Below are 22,869 nucleotides of genomic sequence, written 5' to 3'. Positions count from 1 at the left end.
GATCATAGCAATGCAACAAATAACTAATACAATGATATGCTTCCAAAACTTAGAACCTACCGCCACTACGACTACTAAGATTAGTATCATTACTAAGGGAATGGCATACTTTATTTAGATTTTATTAGGTTTTTCATGAATGTCTTTTCTTTGTTTTAGGATCATATGATAAACAATACCATCATCACTTTTAGATACCTCTTCTGGTGTGTGAGAAAATTTCAGACTTTGTTTTGATAACTTTGACAATTGGGAGACCTATTGGTCAGGTATTTTGTTCACTGTTCCTCAATTTGGGTTTCTCTGATATTTACTTGTGGTTATATTGGGTTTGCAGGGTTTGGGGAGGAGAACACAGGGACCGTGTCATTCTCATTGTAACATACTGGGAGTACTTTCTTTCAAAGTGACTCACCACAATGATGTTGTCCTTGGCAACTGGACAGACCAGTGTTTTCCAGTTTCCCCAAGGTAATATTGCCTCTCCCCTTTCCTGTTTCCGACTCATCAACTCATCACAGACAAGTCATGGATTAAAGCTCACATTCAGCAGAGGAGTAGGAGTAGAAAGGAAGGAATAATCACAGGCCCCAGAAGGCAAAGTGTCTGTGAGAGATACTTAGACTTTGTTTATGACAACCTTAGTAATTGGGAGACATATTTGTACACTGTTCCTCAATTTAGGTTTCTCTGATATTTACATGTGGTTATATTGGGTTTACAGGGTGAATATTTGTAGTCCTTTGGTAGGCATTTGGTAATATTTTTCCCTTTTGTTTTTTTTTCTTTCTTCTTTATCTCCTTCCCTCCCTCCCTCCCCCTCCCATATTCCCTCTCTTTCTTTCTTTTGTTGAAGAATATTTGGAAATCAAGGCAGCATGCAGTAGTTATTTCTATTCAATCTCATCCCTTTCAGAGGCATGGAATACATTGATGCCTATAATCATTTCTCTACCTATGCATGTCTTCTTAGCTGAACATAGTTCACAATGGTGTCCTCACCTCATCTCCAACCCCCCCTTTTTCCATTTTGTAATCAGGATTTCTATAGACTAATATAATTCAGCAGTACTTTCTAACATCTTAGTGAGTTTTTTTTAATAGCTGTGTTACTTGCTTCATTGACTTTTAAAATATTTAAAGTCAATAAAATATCATTTAATGTAACCCTGGGTGACTTTTATCCTCCCTTTGTTGTAGGAACACCTCCCTTAAATTTTTGTTTGATTTCTCCATAATGGTTGGACCTGTAGGATTGTAAACTATATCAGGAACAGGCTTTTTGCCATAATGTATTTAAAACGGTTGTATTCTAATGACTATATCGGCCTGTGCAACATTAGCTCTGATCATCAAAGGCATTTACAAGACAGTCACCATTTCTAGTAGCTGTGTTGTCTCAGAATCATCCTTTTCATAATTCAAGGCCCACTGGAATTCTGAATATGCATCAGTAGCAAGGTGCGTCAACACAAGTACATATCTCAGTTCTCCAAACTCTATCAGATTAAACACACATTTCATTGTATGACATTGTTCTAAGGTAGTATCCGTAAGTAGAATCTGGATTTTCAATGTAATGTATTGTATTTTTTGTTTGTTTGTTTGAGACAGGGTTTCTCTGTATAGCTCTGGCTGTCCTGGAACTCACTTTGTAAACCAGGCTGGCCTCAAACTCAGAAATCTGCCTGCCTCTGCCTCCCGAGTGCTAGGATTAAAGGTATGCGCCACCACGTCCAGCTCAATATATTATTGTATTTTTATGGGTTGCTATTTTAATTCTTTAAGCCTTTGTAGTTTTTTAAAAATCTGGAATTATTTGTTTGGTTATTGTAAGTTCCAGATTGGAATCCTCTCAAGGTTTATTTTGATTCAAAAATTGTCCAATCTCTGTTTTATGGTCTCCAAATTAGCATCTAATTTCTTAGTCTTTCCTTTTTCCAAGTCTGTCTTATTTTGATCTATCTTTAAAAGGATACATAAAATTGTAATCATTACTGAAAAAATAATTATTTTATGTTGATAAGTATAGCAAAATTATATGTAATCCATATGTCCAGTGACATTGTGTCTTCCTTCCTTCCTTCCTTCCTTCCTTCTCCCTCCCTTCCTCCCTCTCTCTCTCTCTCTTTCTTTCTTTTAAAGATTTATTTATTTATTTATTGTGAGTACATTGTTGCTCTCTTCAGACACACCAGAAGAGGGCATCAGATCCCATAACAGATAGTTGTGAGCCACCATGTGATTGTGGGAATTGAACTCAGGACCTCTGGAAGATCTGTCAGTGCTCTTAACTGCTAAACCATCTCCCCTGTCCCCCTTTTAATTTTATTTTTAACATAGAAAACATAGAAAATAGTTTTTCTAACACTCTTTTTCCTTCAGAGACAAGTATATATTTCTCCCTATGAACTTTTATACCCAGTATAGAAGTTTGGGTTTTTTCAGTCTCAGTGTAGCTTTGGGAACAGGTTCTCATTACCCTTTTGTGTGGCTGTGGACTCCTCAGACCAACATGTGTTCATGGTGGTTAACTCCAACTCCTTAGTGGAGCCTCCCTTTGCTCTTTGATTTGCACCAGCTAACTTATGGCTTTTTCCTTGGCAGGTGACAGATGTGCCCTTGGGCCATAGCTCTGGGCAGTGCATTGAGAAACTACAGTCCAAAAGTGACCCTAGCACAGAATCAGCTTGCTATCCCCTACTGGCTTTGCTGAAAAGCAAAGGCTTCTCTTAACAGAGTGTCGCTGAAATGTATGTGGCTTTTCTTATCTGTTCTTTGGCTAGAAACCATCTTTTACCCAGGGCTCTGTCTAATAACTGAATATGAAATTAAAGGTTTGGGTTATATGCTTCCCACGTTGATTGTCATCCGTAAAAAGGATTTATTTATTCTAGTTCTTCCTCGTCTGTATAAAAGACACAAAACCCAGGTCTTCTTTACAAGCTATAAACCTAGGTTGGGCAAGTCTTGAGTTATTGTAACTTCCATACCAGGTATATCTCCCTCGTTATTTGCTGTTTGAGTCTTTCTGGGGCTCCACTCCATCAGCCTGTCTTCTGCGTTCATTTCTCCTGACCACATGTTCCTGGTCCATCACATATAATGGAAGCCTCCTGCTCTCCCATCTCCTTTCGACTTCATCTCCTTCTCCTTCTTCTTGTGGTCCCTACCTGAGACACCCAGCTCAGTAACAGAAACCTCACCTACTTCTATTCTCCCAAATAATTGGCTGTAACAACTTTTTTTAAATTTAACCTATAGCTTTACATTGGAGAGCAAGGTTTATATAGCATCACTTGGTGTACATGAGGATCTGCTCATGGGGGCAAACAGATCTTTGGGCCCAGCATTTAGCATTTGAATACATAGCGGCACCAGACTGACCCCCATCAGTAAAGTGATATAATGAAGGACGAAATAGTCAAGACTTGGAGACTTCAACATCCCTTGTAAATAATAGATGCAACAATCAGACAGAAGGTGGCTTAGCAGAGAACTTAAATAACAGGATAAGCTGACTAAATCCAACAATCACAGAGATCACCTAACAAATACACAATATGCTTTCTTCTCACACACACATGGAACATTCTCCAAGATAGACCGTGTCTACTCCAACCACAGTGGAATGAAACCACAGCAAGAAACCCAGAACATGGTAGAATAATGGAAAAATCACAAGTGTGTGAAAATGAACCACCTGTTTTCAAAGTACAAGAGAGTCAAAGAAGAAGAGATCAGAAGGGAAATGGGGAAATACTCAGAAATGGTTGAAAGCAGAAACAGCATACCAAATTTAAGAACGCATCAAAGGCAAAGCTGACAGGCAACTGTATAGTCCAAGTGCCTGCATATTAAACCTAGACAAACATGAGTGGACAAAGCACCTTTACACCTTGAGGATATATACCACACACCACGAGAAGAAAATACCAACTTTCATCTACAAAGCCTGAAGGAGGAAGGAAATAGCAAAGATCAGAATGGAGATAAGGGAAACCTAGAGCAGAAAAATAGAGTCAGTCAACTCTATAGGTAGCCGACTTTTCAACAGATCTACTGAGACAGAAAGCAGGAGATGCAAAAGAGTAAAGTCAGAAATGGGAGTAGAGAAATTAGTACTAACTTTACAGAAATGAAATGTTATACATGACTACTAGGAACAGTGTGTACCAACAAATCAGATAAGTTAGGTAAATGAACTGTACACATTCCTAGAAACATAAATTATCCAAACTGACATACAAAGAAATAGAAAACCTCTACAGATTTGTCACCAAAGATTGAATCAAGGGTGAATACCTCTCAATAAAGAATCCTGGGCCATACAGCTTCAGTAGTGAATTCTATTGCATGTTTAAGAAGAATCAATAACAGTTCTTTACAAACTCTTGTAAAACAAGGAGGAAGGGAGGAGGAGGAAGAAGAAGAGGAGGAGGAGGAGGAAAACCATCTTAACTTGTAAAAATCCACCATCACATGAAGAGCGAGGCTAAAAAAACACAAGGTAATTATAGACAAATATCTTTCAAAATATGCAAATGCAACAATCTCAATCTAACATTAGCAAATTAAATCATATGATATATGACATTACACATTGAGTCAGTGAGAATTACCCACCACAAACAAAGGTGGTTGGAAGAAATATTGAAAATAATCACTATATTAGATATATTAAGTTAGTAGGGCATCAGGGGGGTGGTGGAGGGGAAGGGATGTGTGGGAGGATAGGAACAGCTTAGTGAGATGTACATATGAAAATGTCACAATTAGACCATCACTTTGTATGCCCACCAAACAATCTAAAATTAACAGGACAAATGAATGGAAACACGTGATCATCTCATTTGATGCAAAAGGCATTTGATAAAATTCAATATGGCTTCAAGCTTAAAAATGATTCACAGAGCTAAAGTTTATAGACATCGTCTTAGATGTGTTACCAGCCATTTGTGGAACATACAGATGACATCAGGTTCAATAGTGAAAGACTGAAAACCTTTCCCTTTTAGATTTCCCAGTCTCCCTTCAAGACAAGGTTGTCTGCTTTCACCTCTGATTCAGTATCGAAGATTCTAGTAAGAAAAATCAGATAAGGAGAAGAAGGAAATCAAATTGAAAAGGAAGAAGCTAGCGATCTGCAGTGGCAGGAGACACAACAGTCACGGTTCTAAAGAATCTACCAGACCATAATTTCTCAAGATTAATTTGGCCACTGTGGGCCACTTGAAATTGTCTATAATTTTCAGTATCAGCTTCTCCATGTCCTCAGTGGAGGAATAATCATAGCTTATAAGATCAACACACCAAGATTAGGTATGTTTCTACATACCAGCAAAGAACAATCAAAAACCCCACATTTTAAAAAGCAATTCAAGGCAGAGGCAGGCGAATTTCTGAGTTCGAGGCCAGCCTGGTCTACAAAGTGAGTTCTAGGACAGTCAGGGCTACACAGAGAAACCCTGTCTCAAAAAAACAAAAACAAACACAAACAAAAGCAATTCAGTTTACAAACATATCTTTAAAATGTAATTACCTTTCAACAAATTTAAAGAAAGAGTGTTGCTGGTGTACACCTTTAATCCCAGCACTCAGGAGGCAGAAGCATGTGGATCTCTGTGAGTTTGAGGCTAGCCTGGTCTACAGACCAAGTTCCAGGACAGCTAAAACTACACAGAAATCCCTGTCTTGAAAAACTAAACAAAAAATAAAAACAATAACAACAAAAATTTAACCAAAGACATAAAAGACATATATGAAAACACAAACATTTTTGGAAAAAAAAAAGAAAGGAGAAAAATACAAAGACATCTTGTGCTCATGGAATAGAAATTGTAATATTGCTGAAGTGGGTACCCACCCAAATTCATGTCATTACTTTCAGTATTCCAACAGCCTCTACTGAGGACATGGGAAAGCTGATAGTAAAATTTCAACTGGCCCACAGTAGCCAAAATAACCTTGAAAGAGAAAAACCTATCTCAACATTAAGGAAGAAACATTTGTTTTATCTATTTGTTTGAGGAACTTTAAATCTGTCAAGGACCAAGACACAGAGAGTATGGGCAGGAAGCAGAAGTGGGTATCACCTTCAAAGATCTATGGGGGTGACCCACCTCTGACAGTAACAGCCACGTGTCCTTTCACAGGTTCCATGCCTTCTAGAACAGCACTGCCACCTGGGTATTAAGTCCTCAGACACAGGGGCCCATGAGGGACATTTCACATTTAAACTATAACAGAGGATCCATACTTCTAACACCCATCAAGGATGCAATACACAAAACAAGGTGGTACTGACACAGGGATAAAAGTGTGGACAGAACAGAAACAGAAAAGGATCAATATGCTCCCAAATTAAATCCACCATCTATGGCCAATTGCTTTTGATATAGGTGCCAGTTTCATTCAACAAGAGAAAAATAGTTTGTCTCACAAATGATATTAAAACAACTGCAGCAAATAAAAGAACTTAGATCCTGACTTGCATGCATTCGAAACTGTCCTTGCAGCAGGTGAATGAATGGAGAACCCTGCCCACTAGACTCTTTGAAGTCACGGGAACTTTTTATGGATTTAAAATAGAATGATGAAATGATAGATATCTGTAGAAATTACAACAACAAAGGTAATCTCTGAGGTACATTATGGAATCTGGGTAATTATGGTGTCCAGGGTGAGTTCATAAAATGTTTGTATAACCTGAGGGAGGATTTTGATAATGGAGGATGCCAGGCATATGTGGGAAATTTTTTACCTTCCTCTAAATTTTTCTGTGAACCTAAACCTTTGAAGGAGGAAGTGGGAAGGAGAACATCGAGCTGGAGAGATTGTTCAGGGGTTAAGACTACTTGCTCTTGCAGAGGACCCGGGTTCAATTCCCAATACCAGTTGGCAGCTCACATTGTCTATAACTCCAGTTCCAAGGCGCCTGATCCTCTCTCTCTCTGGCTTTCCTGGGTACCAGACACATAGCGCACACACATATGTGTGGGCAAACCACTCATACACATAACATAGAGAGAAATGCATGCTTAAAATATTAAGAAAATAAAAATAAGTCTTGAAAAAAACATTCAGAACCCAAGTAGGAATAAGTTGATATTTCTTGGAATTTGATAATGGTTTCTCACAGAACCAAGCAACAAAAGAAAAAAAGTATGGGTATATTATATATTTTATCAAAAGTTTTGTACTTAAAAGATATTATCAAGAAAGTGAAAGACATCTATAAAATATGAATATTTATAAATCATATCTGTGTCTAATAGATTAATATTCAGAATCAATTTAAAAACTTCCAGAACTCAACTATTTGTTTTTGTCAAAAAGACAAAGACAGAAAGCCCAATAAATGAAGATATACAAATGAGAAATCAAGTCATGAATCGTTAACACTACTAATCACTAGGGAAATGCAAATTAAAACCATAATAAACGAGTGTTGGTGAGGAAAGAGATAATCCGGGATCCCTGTACATTACTGATGATAATTTAAGATGCTACAACCGTTATGGAAAGCAATGTAATGTTTCTACACGGTTATATGTACAATTATACCACAAGCTGGCAACTGAGTTCCTTGACATAGATCACAAAGAACTGAAAATAGTGAGCTGGATACTCAGAGGCCAATGTTTACTAAAAATCATTTAATAAACAAAACACGGTTTAGCCATAGAGTGGGATATTATTCAGTTCTCCAAAGGAATTCAGATACATGCTACAGTATAAATGGATCTTGGAAAGAACTTTCTAAACAAAGTTCCTTACAAGTTTAAACGTGTAAACTAGAGTAAGAAAATTAGTAGAGTTGGAAAATAAAGTAGTTGTTTCCTGGGACTGGAATATGGAGAGAAGGAGGGGTTTGTGTTTGTGGGTCTAGGATTTCAGTTCAAGAAAGTGGGACAGTCTGGCACCGGACGATGGTGACCGTACCAGCACAGCTCTGTGAATGTGACTAATGCTGCTAACCTTTCCTCTCACCAATGTTTGTGAGGGCACATCTTATATTGAGTGTAGCTTATCACAATAAAAGTTTAAGTCTGGGGCTGGTAGTTGGCTCAGCAGTAAAGAGCACTTGATCTTCCAGATGACCTGGGTTTTATTCCCAGCATCCACATGGTGGCTTACAACCATCTTTACTTCTAGTCCTAGGAGGTCTGGAGGCTTCTCCTGACCTCTGCAGGCACCAACAGTTACATGGTGGGCATACATATATTCAGGCAAAACACTCATACCCATAAAATAATAAGATATACAAATCTAAACAGTTTTTTGCCAAATCCAGACATTGTGATACACTCCTAGAATCCTAGCAATGAAGACACGAGGGATGCAAGCTCTAAGCCAGTCTGGCTTCAACAAACCAAGAAGGCAAACAAACAATATTTTTGCTACTGCCTTTTGGCTACTTGGATAAAACAGAGCAGAAATAGTTCAATGCTTGTTTTTCTGCCACAAAGAGAGTAGTTACTTTGTGGTTGTGCTATCTTTCCTGCCTCAGAATGAAAGTGTTGAATGTCAAGTGTTAGCTCATGCCTGTAATCCCAGCTCAAAGGAGACAGGCAGAATCACTCACACAGTCAGGTGGGAGAGACGCTGCTACAAAGCCTAAACAAGTCACTGGTATAAATCTTCTCTGTGACTCTTGCCTTCCCTACAGCAATTATCTCTTGAACAGCGCTCTCAGTATCTTCCAAGCGACTGTAGCAAGCTTACTGACATTCTCCTTTGCATGGAAAGTGGACAGCAAATATGCATAGATTATATATATATATATATATATATATATATATATATATATNTNTGTGTGTGTGTGTGTGTGTGTGTGTGTGTGTGTGTTCCCTGGTCACCACCCACCACCGCTCTCCTGAATGTGAGCTTAGTTTTATTCAGAGTTCCTTACTGAAACCCTAGAATTTAACACACAGCACAATGAAAATGTTGAAAGAATCTTGGTATGTTGTTTTCTTTTGAGACAAGGTCCCGTGTAGAACAGTCTGGTCTTGTACTCACTGGTAGACTGTAGCTGAGAAAGACTTGAGCTCTCGATCTTCCCACCTCCACCTCTCAATCCTGGGGTTACAGGTGTGTTCCACCATGCCTGGCTTTACACACTGCTGGTGATTGAATCTATGGCCTGTGAGTGTGAGTCAGGCATTCTGCCTGTTGAGCTATGTGCCTATCCCCCCCCCCCAGTACCCTCTCTGAGAGTTCCAACTTATTTAAGTGAAATTCTTCTTCCTTTAGTTTCTTCTTTTCTTTTTAACTTTTTTATGGATGGAGAATGTCACAGAGCATATGATATGTTTTGATCAAGTCCACCTTCCACTTCCTCCCTCTATAGTGGTTTGGCCTTATAACAACATCCTACGGGACCTGTAATCTCCCTGCCCCTCCTGTCCCTGTTTAAGCCGAGAAGAGACACTCGTAACTTTATGAAGTTGTAAAAAGCACTTCTGTCTTTCCCATTATACCCCTGAGTCACGTGGCTAATTCTGCTGTGGCTCACTAAGGGTCAGGGTTGCTATGTATGGTCACTGTTCCTCTTCCGCTTTGGTAGGTACTCCCCTCTTCTCTGTCTCTCCCACCCTCCTCTCTCTAATCATTTTTTTAAACAGGAAACACCTGTCCTCCCCCTCCACGGGGGACGCAAGACCAAGGAGCCAGGTGGGGTCCTTGCTGTGGGAGGCCACAGCTGTCTTGCCTGTGAAGAGTAGATTTGGACGAATTCCCTTATAGATCTTTTGGACCTTGTGTCCGAGCCAAGAGTTTAATTCATTGTACCTCATTTCTGCGTTTGTTTTTCAATTAATTTATAAAGCCTTGACAGGAAAGGGAGATGGTGAATTTGCATTCTCAAACCCAAACCACAACAGTAAGTTTGATGTTCTTGAAGAATGGAAGGCATTTAAAAGGGAGCAAGTAGAAAACTCGCCTGTATCCTTCCGTAATGCACTTTCCCACGGCTGAAATCCAGTATGTCAGGCTTAGTTTTAGTGAAGAGATTTTTACGGATTCTTGCCAATGACGAGGGTCTATGGGTGCCCAATTGTGGACTAGAGGTATGTAAGAGGTCAGAAAGATGTGTTACTAAGTAGTAATAAAGAAATACCATTTCTACAGGCCAGCACGGGCTTTACCCAACGTCATGGGCTTCCCCACCTGATCTTGGGCAACGCCACAGCATCCTTATACTCGTCCATTTTGTGAGACCGAGTGATTTACAAGAAAAAGGTTCAGCTGGCTCACTGTGCTGGAGGTTCAGGAAAGCATGCCTCCTTGGTTTCTAGTGAGGGTCTCATGCTGCTGTAACTCACAATGGAAGACAAATGGACATATCAAAGAGGGGGTTCTTTGAAACAATCCACTGCTGAGGTAACTAGCTGTTTTTGTTTTGTTTTCCCAGAGGGCCTCACCTTCCAACACAGTCACACTGGCATCCAGATTCTATATGAGTTTTGGTAGTGACAAACCACATCCAAAACAAAGCCAAAGCTTTTTCTAGAACTGATAATTAATAGACCTCAGAGGTCTGACCGGGTAAGACTTTCTATAGAGCTAAGGCTGCCTGTAGGTATCTTTCTTGTTCATGAGACTAAGATGGAGGACACCTGCCTGGTACACTAACACACATTCTCTTTCCTGTGGAAGAGAATGCCAGGAGTGGACAAAAACACATGTGGAGACATGCCAGCTATCCTCAGGAAACTTCTTAAAAAAGCAGAGCTGAGTGTCTGGAGAGTTCAGAGCCAGGAACAAGAGCAGGCACAAGAGGTTGATGGGAAGCCAGGAGATCAAAACGCTATGCCTCTTGCTTCTACACTCTTTTTCAATAAAAGCCTAAGTCACCTGCAGGTGAGCACACAGTGCTTGGGTTAAAAACTTCTTGCGTGTACACTCATCACACACACTACTGACCAACTAGCAGGGCAATGTTTATTTTTTGGCAATTTTTAAAGGACTTGTTCATACCTTATATACACACAAAGAAACTCTTAGAGGTCCATTCCAGAAACTATTCTCTAAACCCACGGATGTATTTCTTTTAAAACAATCATCTTATGGTAACAATACTTAGTTCTCTTCCAATTTTTTTGTTGTTGTTGCTAGGATTTAGCTTGTGAGAATAACCTTTAAATCACATTTACTTTATCAGTTTTACAAATAGCTTCACATTTTAAACATCAGAATAACTAATTATCTAAGCTTAAACAATTCTATGTCTCAGGAAATGTATTCTTTCAGAGAAAGGCTGTCTGTATGAAGCACTGACGCACCCTCTTAAGGGAAAAAAATAGAAGTTTCCTTTTCCTCACAATGATAAAATCAGAATTGGAACTATCTCACCATGGGGAGATTTCTTATGATTAGTCAACCAAGAGCAGTCAGAGGAAGATCGAGTTAATTTTTAAAAGGAAACTGTTTCAGAAAGCATGACTTTTTTCTATAACACAATCAGTACTTTAGAGAAAAATAATGCATTGACTTTACTAATAGGCATGCTACAGTCCTGAAATTTTTCCCAAAAGCTTTTATCCAGAAGGCATTTTATTTATTTAAAATTTAAAATAAATTTATCATTAAAATACTGTATCATTAAAATAGTTATCATCAAAATACTTATCATTTTATTATAAATATCAAAATACTTATCATAAAATACTTATCACAAAATACTTTCAGACAAGTAAAAACATCACACAGCAGAATTAGAGAGAGACTCCAGGGTCTATGCAACTCACTGAGCTGCTCTGCACACTTAGGATGTGCATTCAAAAATGGATGCTTTGGAACTCCATGTTAGATTTTACAATTTTGGGGTCGGTCATATACATTTTATGGAATTATCCACTTTAGATTTAAAAAATTCTGATTACCTTAATTTTTAAAGAAGACAACATCAAAGACTTCTTCCTTTTAGAAAGAACCATAGGACACGAACAAAATGGAATCTGGGAAAAAATGTTCATCTGTCAGAGTTTGTGTTTTATGATTTTAAATATAGACACTAAATATGATGCATTTATATGAACATGATACAAATATTTCTATAAATATATGTTCAGTATGAATAATTTAATATAGAATGTCATGGCTCTCCTCTCACTGCCTTCTCATGCTGTCTGCATAGCTGTCCACACAAATGTCCGTCTGTCTGGTCTGTCTGTCATTCCAATCAGGCATCTGCTGAGGAGCCAGGGAGACTCAGACAATACATGGCAGTTTCAACATAGCACACATTAGCAAAATGCAGGGGGCAGTAACAGCTACTAAGCATAAATCAGGTCAAAATATCACCACCACAGAGCAATGGTGATAAGACCAACAGTTAATCTGCTGTGTAAACACCAAGCCTCAGTTCAGATCGTGTCAGAATCAGCACCTGGGTACCTAACCCACCAATGGTCCTAATACAATCTTGGTTTGGGTCTGATGCTAAGCTCTGAAAGAATGTGTGCCTTTAGTCACTGTATATATGTAACATTAGTGACAACTGAAGATTGATATTTCCCAGAACAGGAAGTGGGGGGTCCACCAGCCTCCAGTTGTCTGAGAGTTGTTGAGCCTCTTGTAAAATGAGGAAGGGCTGACAGCCACCATTTTCCATGGGATACTTTCTTTAAACTTTAAGGTTGTAACCACGGGGAAGCAAACTGAAAAGCATCCTTTTTCTAGGCTCTGTGCATTCCTTACTGATGTCAGAGCTTTTAAAGTGATGTGGGTCTGTAAGAACCGCCCCTCCACCCCCGCCCAAGTCACTGAAAATTCAAAACCAGTGTCATAGCATTGTGGGCTCCTGCTGGTCCTCTCCTCGTGCAGAAATGCAGGCGCACAGCGGCAGCATGCCTTCTAATGCAAGCTGCTAATATGCTGCTGGCTTCGATGTTTACTGCCTGGTTTCACTGCCTTCTAGGAACCTCTTTTCAAAAGCTGGGTGGCTTATGTTGTGTAGTTAATATCCTTTTAGTTTCTTTTTTAAAGTCCCGAAGTAGGGTTCACTTGGTGAGCCTATCTTTCCCAGTAATTTCACTTTTAGTTGGTTATCTTCCTTAACGTGTTCACTCAGAATGCATATGACGTCTCCTCCAGGGCTCAGAGGTTGGCGTAACCCAACCAATCATGACCCTGACCGAGTTAGAGGCCAGATCTTCCTAAGGCAAGAGTTTCTCCCATCCTACTCTTGTAAGTGGATACACTAAGGGCCACCTCAACCTCCGCTTGAGTTTGGTCTCATAAAGTGGAGTGGGAATAAGGTAGAGGAGCTTGGTACAAGATTGGCATTTACCCTTCTTAGGGATTCAGATGAGAGAGTGAGAGGTGGGTCTCATCCCATAGAAAAACATTTTGGTCAGAGCTATTTTCAATCAAGTAGCAAATTGAGCAGAAGTAGAGAATGAAGATGCTGGCAAGGAGAAATGAGGCAGCGGGGGGTGAGGTCCTCCCCTTCTCCTCAGCACTGGGGATATAATCCAGGACCACGTTCTTCCTGGGCCCGTGAGATGTGTGAGAGTGGTTTTTGCTCCACACTCCAGCTGAGAGGCGGAACTACTGAGTCCCAGTGGTACTGTTGCTGATGACTTATGAGCCACTTGCTGGTCCCATGTCTCAAGCCCTCACCTTGGCCAAAGTTGGCTCCAGTACGAGCCTTCGGTGTTCATAATCAAAACATATCCTTGCCTATGCACAGACAAGTAAGTGGTCAGCGGGATGGAAAAGCACACGGAGGTATTTCTTAGTGTGGTTGGACAATGAGTTCCCTGTGTCCTTGACACAGGGAGGCGCTCTGTGGAATTGATGTTGACCCTGCAACCAAGTTAGTAAAGGAGGAACAGTGGGACCTTGAAAAAGTCCTCCCCCTCCCCGCTCTCTTCCTAGGTTCCTCATCTAGAAGGACCTTTAGAAATAGCTTTTGAGTATTTATTCCCCAGAAGAGGAACTTGAGGCCCAGAGAGGTAAAACTATCCACAAGGTCACACAGCTAATTCTCAGCAGAACTGAAAATCCCCTGAATGTCTGTAATCTGAACTGAACTCACCCTGGGGTACCTGCTGCCTCATAACTAGCGCCCACAGCCTCCCAGAACCGGGTTGTCCTCACTCAGCCGCTCCTTCCTTTGGAAACGTTGTCCTTAATTTAGCTGTCACTCAGGACAACTCATGGTGCTGCCTCCAGCTGGGCTCGGCCAGACAGACGCTGTTCACATAGAAGCCCCCAATGTGAAGTAATCAAGGCGACCCACAGAAATAACAATGGGCTTTTTTTTTTTTTTTTAACAATTGAAATGGGATTGCTCTGTGACTTTGCTAGCCATGTAGATAAATGTAAAACGAGTCAATACAAAACCCATGAGCAAAAGCATTCACTCAAATGCAGTGGCTGAGAGACACGTCAGCAGCTGGGAGGGACTTAAGGGCAACCAGCCAATCAACTTTCTATTCAAAAACAGATGCCCAGTGAAAGTCCAATATCAAAAAAAAAAAAAAAAAAAAAAAAAAAAGGAGGTGGGCTGAGGATGTGGCTCAGTCAGTGATGAAGTGTTTGCCTAGTGTACACGTGGCCCTGGGTTTTATTCCCAATATGGAATTGGAGAAAACAGACAAGCATGGTGTTTATAATTGCATCACTAGGAAGGCCAGGGAGGGAGGAGGGTGAGTTTGGAGTCAGCTCCGGCTGTATAATGAGACATTGTCTCAAAAATAACACCAAGCAAGCAAACAAACAAACAAACAACCAAAAACAACAACAACAACAAAACAAAAACAAAAACAACAAACCAAAGCTGAGTCAAACAAAAGAAGCAACAGTGATGATGACAGGGGAGCCAGGGTAGTAGTTACACGTTAACTACTGGATGGGAGAAGCAGGGACTAAGAAAGGAAGGCAGGCAAACTAGAATCCAGGCATCACAACCTTGGCTTTTATGTTGGTGGGAGGGTTCATGGGTCTTTTTGTTGTTGTTAGAACTAAGTAGATGAGAAAAATTAATAAAAATGGGCCATGCATGGAACCAAGGTAAAAAATATGATACGGACCAAAGATAATGAGGAATTCAATTTTGTGCAACTGAAGCCTATCAATAAAAAGAACAGAGCTGGAGAGATGGCTCAGTTGTTAAGAGCACTGACTGTTCTTCTAGAGGTCCTGAGTTCAATTCCCAGCAACCACATAGTGTGACTCACAACCATCTGTAATGGGGATCCAATGCCTTCTTCTGGTGTGTCTGAAGACAGCTACAGTGTGCTCACATATATGAAATAAATAAATAAATCTTAAAAAAAGAAAAGAAAAAAGAAAAACAGAAAAAGGCAAAGAGAGTTGTGGCATCAATTCAATATCTTTATAATTTCTCTCGGGTTATCCATTACTTATTTCATATATTCATATTCTTTGGGGTTTTTTGTTAACATTCTGCATGTTGAGATAATTCCTCTGCCACAGGTAGAAATGAACTGTCTTTAACTTGCTTCATATCTGAGCTAAGCTACCGATGCGAATCAGTGAGTCACAGCCTTGATTTAGAGAGCGCTTTCAGAGACCATACCTGTCTTACCATTCTAAAGCAAGAATCTCTGTTGAACTTGGGTTTCCTGTGTGTGGCTTACAGTATCAGACTGAGGCTCAAGTTGCTTTAGTTTCAGTTATGAAATAATTAAAACCAGGCTTTTCGGGTCCTTCGATGTTTTTAAAGGTATAAGGGGGTATGTGTCTGATGCTCAGAAACAGGATGAAAGAGTTCTTTTTTAGGGGCTGGAGGAAGGTGAGTTCTTAATAGCAACAAATCTGCTTGTTCGAGTTGTGTGTTTCAGAGCTGACTGATGCTTGCTACATGGTGAAATGATCTAGCCTTAAGGATGGCAGCTCTGTTAGAAATGTTAATGTAGACAAGGCAAAACTGGTAAGAATAAACATTTGGGAGCTAATGTAAAGGGGCTACAGGACCTCTGGGTGAAGACGATATGGAGACTGGTTTTGAAGCTTTTGTATAAGTCTGAAACCATTTTGGTAGAACAGATTATAAGTAAAAAATTGAGCAAACTGTTATAAGGAACATTGACACATGGAAGGAGCAAGCCTAACTTCATTTGAGAGGCCTAGTCACCAACATTTACATTAGAATCAAGTATGACATTTTATGAATAGACAACAATAACAGCTCTACAAAGGATGTAAGAAAAAAATGTAACATTGAGTTTAAATAATTATCCCAAAATTCCAAAACCATGAAGCAGAATCAATGTTAGGGGAGCCTAGGATCTCCTTCCAAAATTCAGTCATTGGTTGCCAAACAAAGCATTCACAATGAGTTCAGCTGCAGAGAAACCCTTCAGTGGGTAACAGTTAACCAACGTCTATGTAATGAAATAGCCCAGACTAATTAATGATAAGCCAGCTTCATCTTGATGAAACAGAACCTTCTGTAACAAAGTAATGCTGGGGTAAAATAATAATAATAATAATAATAATAATAATAATAATAATAATGTGAAAATAAAAAGAGAAAAGAAAGAAAAAGGATAGAGAGTGGGAGGGAGGGACAAATGGAGAGAGGGAGGAAGGAAGGGAGGTATGGAGGGAGGAGAGGAAGGAAGGGAGGTATGGAGGGAGGAGAGGAAGGAAGGAAAGAAGGAAGGAAGGAAGGAAGGCAGGCAGGCAGGAAGGAAAGAAGGAAGGAAGGAAGGAAGGAAGGAAGGAAGGAAGGAAGGAAGGAAGGAAGGAAGGAAGTCCAGAAAAGACCATCAAACCCCTCAAAAGAATAAGATGTTTCTCTGGGAAATTGGAAAACTAAGATGCTGAGGTACAAAGACTATACCTGTCTTACCATTCTAAACCCCTCAAAAGGACAAGATGTTTCTCTGGGAAATTGGAAAACTTCAGAAAGAAATGTTAACTTTGCTAGAAAAAAAGTTCTAAGTTTCAATACAAATGAGCATGTTGTAGGTCATGATTTTATTTTTTAAGGTACATTAAGGAGAATTATTTCTCTGATGGTGGCTTGAATAGGATGCCCTCCATAGTCTGGGGTGTTTGGACACTTGGTCTCTAGTTGGTGATGCTGTAGGGAGGCCTAGGAAGTGTGGCCTTGCGGGAAGAGGTACAAGACTGAAGGTAGGATGTGAGAGTTTAAAGACTCAACTCCACTTCAAGTTCACCCTGACTGCTCTTCCAGGATATAATCCAGCAACTTCTGCTGGGTCTGCCTTGCCTCCTGCTTGCTGCTGTGTCTATCTCTCTGGAACTGCAAGCCTAAGTAAATGCTTCCTTCTGTAATCTGTGTTGGTCACCGTGTTTTACCACATCAATAGAAAAGTAACAGGCACATCCCCGTTAAATAACAGACTTGAGCGCTCTCGTGCAAGAATAGAAGAGTGAGCCGCTTTCTGTGTGTGTTCAGTTCTGAAATGAAAAGATGTGTGACCTCGGCTTCAGCTCTCTGTGAAAGTGGTTCTCCATCAACACCCAAAAACATTTCATTCAAAAGAGAGGAGAGAAACCTGAAATTAACTTTCAGGAAAGACGTCGGCCTTTCTCTTATGAACAATGCTAATGAGGAAGGAAGTGCAGAATTTCATATTCTCAATTCCGTTGAAGTTATGAATCATCCTCACAGCTATGTTAATGATTACATTATGTTTTATGAGTTTCTTCCAAGTTCTCTTGGGCCAGGCCAATTCCATGAAGCTTGATGCCCTTCCTTTTTTACCCATGACACCTTGCAAAACAGGTTTCTATATTCAGCAGAATAATATCTCTCCTCTAATTTTTGTGTGTGCGTGTTTCTTTATAATGAAAATTTGAAGAGGAGTTTAAGAAGCTGGTTACGTGGAAGAAAGCCATAGTAACCCAACCAGAACAGATCTGTAATATGGAATATTTTTGCTTTCTTTTTTCACTGTTCAGAAAAATGAGCCTAATCAATAAAGAAGACACGTGAGTGACACAGAGATATTCAAATGCACTTTTTAAATCTTAACCTGTGTACCAGATATAAGCTGCCAAAACTGGGAGAAGAAATAGAAATCTGAAGGTTGGATAAATTACAAAAAGAAAACCCTTCTTCTCAAGAAATGCTCAAATGGAGGCAGCTTCACTGGCAAATTCTTAATACTTAAAATAGACCTAGCAAGAACCTCTCATGAACTCTTAAGAAAAGGGAACATTAGGGCGTAGTTCTCAACTCATTCTAGGAAGCCAATGCTACAGACATAAAAAATACGCCACATCACCACAGGAGAGTAAAATACAAACCCAGATTCATTGTGAATATAGTCACCAAAAGCCCTCAATGAACTGTGGCGTCCACTAGCACAAAAAGGGTATCCACATCAGTGAGCCGCAGACACCTGGGCAAAGCTGGCAGAGTCGCACATCTCCCCAGGAAGGAGCCCACTGCACTGCTAGCCAGTGTACTGCCAACTGGCCAGCCTTGAAAACATACAAACTAGTAACATTATATATGAACTCAATCGTTTGTGTTTGGAAATGCATATGCATATTTAAAAAATGTAGGAATGCATAGCAATTAGTGAAAAAAGAGGCCCTGAATTTGAAGGAGACTGGAGAGGGTTTGGGGGCGAGAAAGAGAAGGGATGAATTTTGTAATTAAAATACAACCTCAAAAATAAACAAAAATTCAATTAAAAATCAGTTTATTTTGCCACAAGATAAAAAAAAATGTGTTTTTAAGAGGAATTTTTGAACGAATAAAAATTGCTTTGCTATTGAAAAAGATCGACCAGTAAAGCCATATGGAATAGAGCAACATATCACAGGTCTTTGCATAGATGGGGCATTATACAAAATCTAATAACTTTCTTCAATAAAAACATGCTCCCCCCAAAAAACACTAATGAAGGAAGGGGACTTTCTCAAATACCTCAACACAGAGCATCTGTATGATCAGGAATAAGACAGAATGGAGTGTTTGAACCCACACTGTACTGGAGGACCAAAGGAGGGGAGATGAAAGGAGAAGTAGAAACCATTAAATGGAAAAGGAAGAAGAAGTAAAACCATCTCCAGTTGTAGATGATGTGGTCTCATAGGTAGAATCTTGAGGGGTCTACAAAATAAGCCATTATAATTAACAAGTGAATTACACAGTGCACAACCAATATACAGAAACCAATCCTCTAGGTGTACTACTAGTGAGCAACCAGAAAATAAAATTGAGAAGGAATTCTGCTTACAGTGGTCTTAAAAAGAATGAAATATTTGAAGGATACATTTAACAAGGAAACACAAGGTATTTAAATGAGTATAAAATACAAAAGCACTAAATAATTAGCAAAGATTTAAATGAATGGTACCCATTATCACAAAATGGTATATCTAATAGTTTCTATTACAATGACAATATACCTCAGTTATACCTACAGATTCAATTCAAAGCATATTTTGTAGAAATTGAAAAAAAGGAAAAAGAAATCAAAAGAAAAAAAAAAGAAAGAAAGATCAAAGAGAAAGAAAAAGGAAATGCAAAATATCTAGAAAAGCCAGAGCAATTTTGAAAAATCAAATTGGAGGACTCATGGATCCAGATTTCAAAACTTATCACAAGTTTACACTACGCAACGCAGGGTGGTGCCAGCCTGCTGCTTAAGATGCAGATGTAGACAAGAATTGAGAGCTCATAAATAAACTTTCATTTGTGGTCAATTGATTTTGACATGGTTTCCAAGATGACTCAAGGAGAAAAAAAAAATCTTTAATAAACGGTTCTGGAACAAACTGACTGCCAAATGTAAATAAATGAAATTGGACTTCCTTTTTTATATAATAATTGACTTATAGTTATAAACATTGTCATATGAGCTGCAACTCTACAATCTTAGCAGAAATAGAAGGAATAAATAAAATATTTTATTTATTTATTTTGTGTGCATGAGTGTTTTACCTGCATGTATGTATGTATACCACAAGTGTGTCTTGTGCCCGAGGAGGCCAGAAGAGGGCATTGGATCCCTTGGAAGAGGAGTTATGGATGGTTGTGAGAAAATCAAAGCTGAGTCCTCTCAAGAGCATCAAGTGCTCTTAACCACTGTGCCTTTTTTCCAGACTTGGAATCTCTCTCTCTCTCTCTCTCTCTCTCTCTCTCTCTCTCTCTCTCTCTCTCTCATGATATAGATGACACAGATACAGATTCAAATAGGTAGGTAGGTAGGTAGATAGATAGATAGATAGATAGATAGATAGATAGATAGATAGATAGATAGATAGAAATAGATAGATAGATAGATAGATAGATAGATAGATAGATAGATAGATAGATAGATAGATAGATGATAAATACTTAGGTAATGGTAATGACAGATTCTATCTATCTATCTATCTATCTATCTATCTATCTATGAATGATAGCTAGATAACAGATAGATATAAATGGATGATACATACATACATACATACATACATGCATGCATACATATGTTAGGTAAGATTTCTAAGTATAAATAACAAAAGTACAAAATTAATCTGATCAGAACTGAGAAGTGACTTGGCCTATGACTGTCCTCACACCCACAGTCTTCCCTCCAAGGCCCTGTGAGTGCTGGGACTGTAGATGTGTGACCAGGTCTGGATAAAATTGACAGGTTGTCCTGCAAAGAACTCATTTACTGTGAATATAGACACAAAAGCCAAGGCAAATTACTGAGTCCAATGACACAAAAAAGTGTTAATTCAAGAGGAATTTCATAAAGAATATGAAATTATTTTGAAATTAAAAGGTCAATTAATGAAGTGAAAAAGTTGCAGAATAAGATTTCAAAGTATTTGTAAACCAAAAGTTTCAGGTATTACTTGCCTGCAGAATAAACATAAAATACAACTCAATATTAAAGAAAAAAACTGTTTCAACAACAAAAACTCTAAACAGCAAAATAGTATCTTCAGACATTGCCCCCAAAACAATGCTCAGCTAGCTAATAAATATATGAAAAAAATCACTAGCCATTAAGAGAAATGAAAATCCCAGTGACATACTACTTAGGATAGCTTTAAGGATAACTGTGACTAATAAGACAAACAATGACATGCATGAGGAAGTGTGCAGAAATATTGGACATTCCGGGCTCATTATGGTAAAATGGTGAAGCCACTTTGGCAAACAGGTGGACAGAGTCTAGCAATGATCTCATCAGACTTAGAAATTCCTAGCATAGATGAGTTTTGACAAAGATTCCAAAACACATACGTTGCAGAAAAGACCGCATCATTAATGAATGCTGTTGGGGAAAATGGATGTCTTACCTTGTGCGCAAGTCAATTCCAGATTGATCTACTAGACTGGAAACTCTGAAATTTCTAGAGGAAGAAAGTAGAGAGTATTCTTCTGGGCCCAGGCTCTCATTAGTGCAGCTCTCAAACATCATTAGAGAAGCTTCTTTGTGCAGTGGATTGTGGTTAATGCAGAAACTAACGACGGGTCCAAGTGCAGAGACGTGTCAGTGGAGCTCAGTCATAAATGGGGCATCTATATCACATTCCTCTCCAAGGCTTGGGGACCATCATGGAAGTGTGGAGAAAAGATTTTATGAGCCAGAGGTCAGGGAGGATCCGAAGAGAACACTATCTTCTAGACATGACAAGTCCACTGCACTCGTGAACTCAAAGGAACTGTGGTTGTCTGCCTAAGATATGCACAAGATGGAGCCTAACAACAGTCCCTTGTGGAATTTACCCCTCAATGGGGAGCTGTGGGTAGCTGATGATTGCTGGGGGAGTGTCAGTTTTCTTTGAGAGTGTGGCTCAAGATGTGATAGCCAGTCTTCAGTAGATGGTCCCACACCTATGAGTACATGGACAGCACAAAATTAGAGTTGATAAGTTATGCTTTAAAAATGGATATAAAGTTGGGGGTGGTAGGGACTTGGGGTGGATCAGGGAGGAGTAAATGGGAGGAGTTGGGTAAATATGATCAAAATACAGTATGTGAAGTTCTTCAAGAATAAATGAAAATATTTTAAATTAAAAAGAAATTCCTAGGTATATGTCTGAAAGAGATGAAAATGTATGTTTATTTAAAATGTATGTAAATGTTGATAATAACATCTTTCATTATAGAACAGAAGCTTATCCAGACATACATCAACTGATGAATGGGTAAAGAAAATATGATCCATTCATTTCATAGCATATTATCCAATCATAAACAAAATGAAGGTCTAATGTGTGCTAAACATGGTGAGCTCTAAACACTTTCTTCTGAGTGAAGAAAATCAGGCACTACATGAACCATGTACCCAAGATGTTTAGAATAGACAAATCCATAGACCCAGAAGTTAAATGACTGATTGTTAATTACTGGAAAGGGTAGAAAATAGGGACTAAGTGGTACTAGATATAAAATTTATTGAGGGATTTTTAAAGTATTGTATTAAGCAGTGGTGAGAATTACACAATAAGTATGATAACCCCTGAGTTTCATGCTTCCAAGGGTGATCTATGGTATGCAAATAATACCTCAAAATTATTATGGAAAATGTTTGTACTCTTTCTTTTTTGTTTCTCTTTCATCCTGAATCTAAACTATGTATTTCCTGAATTATTTCCTTTTCTATAATGACTACTCCATTAAGGAGCTTTTCTTTCTCCTCCTCCTCCTCCTCCTCCTCCTCCTCCTCCTCCTCCTCCCCTTCCTCCTCCCTTTCCTCCTCCTCCTTCTCCTTCCTCCTCCTCTTCCCCTTCCTCCTCCTCCTCTTCCTCCTTCTCCTCTTCCTCCATCTCCTTCCCCTTCTTCAATGTTTACTCCTAATAGTTGGAGAAATCTCAAGTTCCTATGTACTCAGTAGCAAACTCCACAAATCATGTTCCAGCTAAGCAGTGCTTGCTCACGTGGCAGAGTGACATTCAAAGGTG

This window comes from Mus caroli, chromosome 13 (assembly GCF_900094665.2).
Source record: "Mus caroli chromosome 13, CAROLI_EIJ_v1.1, whole genome shotgun sequence".
Taxonomy (NCBI): Eukaryota; Metazoa; Chordata; class Mammalia; order Rodentia; family Muridae; genus Mus; species Mus caroli.
Note: the sequence above shows the minus strand (reverse complement) of the source record.